Source organism: Bacillus rossius, chromosome 5 (assembly GCF_032445375.1).
Source record: "Bacillus rossius redtenbacheri isolate Brsri chromosome 5, Brsri_v3, whole genome shotgun sequence".
NCBI classification, from domain to species: domain Eukaryota; kingdom Metazoa; phylum Arthropoda; class Insecta; order Phasmatodea; family Bacillidae; genus Bacillus; species Bacillus rossius.
The window spans coordinates 59,242,663-59,245,235 of record NC_086333.1 but is presented as its reverse complement, the minus strand read 5'-3'; positions in this window follow the sequence as shown (position 1 = coordinate 59,245,235).

Below are 2,573 nucleotides of genomic sequence, written 5' to 3'. Positions count from 1 at the left end.
GTAGCCCTATAACAGTGCGTGCGCTCTTTATAGCGCGGCCGGGATTATATGCATTATCTGCATTATCTGCCTCTTTTGAAGATAAAAAAAAAGGTGCGTAGAAATAAAAACAACGCCCGTGACAGCGTGACTACGCAGCATCTCCAGAATCAGCTTCATCATTCGCGCGCGCGTTTAGTAATTTGCTTGATGTGCTGATCACCGAAAAGTGAATACAGTTTCAGGAACGCATTAACAACTCCTAGCAAGACCGTGTCTGATGGGGTAGCTGCAACCCCCCCGCACCCACCCCCTCCTGTTTTTCATTACCTTCCTCCTACCGAAGTGAAGGGAAAAATAATTATGAAAAATAAACTTCTGAAAAACTTAAAACAATTGGTTGTTAGTATTACAGCACTTCGAAAGGAACTAATAATAAAATAGATAAGCCACATCTACTCTCGCATGAAAGAAGTTAACTATCAAAAATAACATTCCTCCCCCCCCCCCCCTTCAGAAATCCAAAGCCTGAATTGCCCCTGTCTCCTATAGAGTGTCTCACACTAAGTTTTCAGTACAGAGTAAATGGTGCCATGTTGCCATATTTATACTACCTGGCTTCTTAACATTAAGAAAATCATTTTGAATACCGTCTTTTGTTATAATAGTTTTAAAACATATATTCTTAATCCTACTTTTTATTTATTTTTCTAAAATATTGTGTATTGCGAGTTTTATTCCAGTTTTCATTCTGAAAGAAAAATTTAAATAATAATTCCATGACTAACACCAATAATTATTTCACAGGAGATAATATTTGTAGAAGAGCGATCACGCTTGATAACAAGACATTCCATTAGATTATGTGCTATGCTTGGTGCGTAGAAATGACACAACATTCCGTGACTTAGCGTGACTCTGCAGCATCGCCAACAGCTGCAACATTCGCGCGCGCGTTTTGTATTTTGCTTGTGTGCTGATCACGAAAGGTGAATGCAGTTTCAGGAACAACTCCTGGCAAGACCGTGTCTGATTGGTTAGCGGTCCATATGAAATGGTATGAAAAAAAAATTCGTTTAAAAAAAAACAGTTTAAACCAAAATGGCGTTTTTCAGTTACGTCTTCTGGGAAGTAAAAATTGAATTTTATCATATGTTGCTTTTGATAAGATACAAAAAAAAAAAAGCACATGTCTTAAAACGTTTTTGTACATAATTTTCCTTCACGAACAATGTTTCAGAAAATTTTATAAGTATTCATAACATTATAAAATTGTGTCTGAGGTTGTTGTGCTCAATGGCGTTAAAGGCCCTGTCACACTGTCAAATATTCGCTTCCAACACCTTCCGTCAAAGTTGAAGGGTAATGACGTCACAGTGTTTGTTTGACAAGTAGGATGACTCGAGTTTCCATCAAATATTTTGCATATAAGACGGGTTCTTAAGTAAACTGGATGTTGGATGCGATCGGCCAATCAAAATCGTGCCTAGCGAAAACGGAAATGGCATCGGTTTCCGTCTCAACGATTATTTAAAATAGCGAAGAGCAAATGGCCGATTAACGATGTTACAAAAAGTTAAATAACTATAATAATATTAATATATGTCGTATGCGAAAACATTTTAAGCGTAAAAAAATATTATGTTTTTATAACTTTAAATAATTTCTGAAAATTTATTTTATTATTTAACGTATATTATAGTGATTTAAATATATTCCGATTAAAAAATTAATTGCACAAACATAATAATAAGTTTAAAATTTCGGTACAGCACTGTAATGAATAATTAAATTTCAAATTTGAGAAAAATTTGTAAAGTTTTAGATGCTTAGACAAAAAAAAATACTTTGATAGTGTGTGTGAGATGATTTAAAACATATTTGAAGATATCTGTCCAAATATATTTGATGGAGAAAATTGGAAGCAATTTTCCGTCCAATACTTTCCCTTAAACTCTATTAACAAATATTTGACAATGTGGCATGGCTTTAAAAGCATATAGCGTGCAGTGGAAAGAGAGATGAAGGGTCATTAAGGTGCACTCAGCAAACTACTGTGAATATTCGTGACTATGAATATTCGTGACCGCGAATGTTAGTAATTATTTCTACAGTTGGGTATTACTTTTCTTGGTTTTGTTATTTAACTAAATTTTCTTTCGAGTGGTTTCAGAATATTTATAATATTTTCTTTATCTAAGGTTACTTTTTTAAAAGAAGCAACCCATTATGAAGTATGAAATTATGCTATGAATACGGGAAAATAATACAGAAATGAAATGTTGGTGGAAAAGTTAGTCAATGTTAGTTTATTTTTATTTTTAAATTGTTATTACTTTATTTTATCACTTATAAACATGACATGTGCAGTATTAACATAATTTACGTCCGAGATCGGAGCAGAGGCGTCGCACAAGGTACGCTAACACTTGCGCAACACATCCAGCAGTACATTATCGCTTGTCAGCGTGAGTCCAGGAGATAAAGAAATAGTCATTCACGTACAAGTATTGCAAACAAAGGTAAGATTTCTGTATCTCACCGCTGACTGACATCTCGCTGTTTAAAACAAGCCCTTTAGCCCACCAAACTGA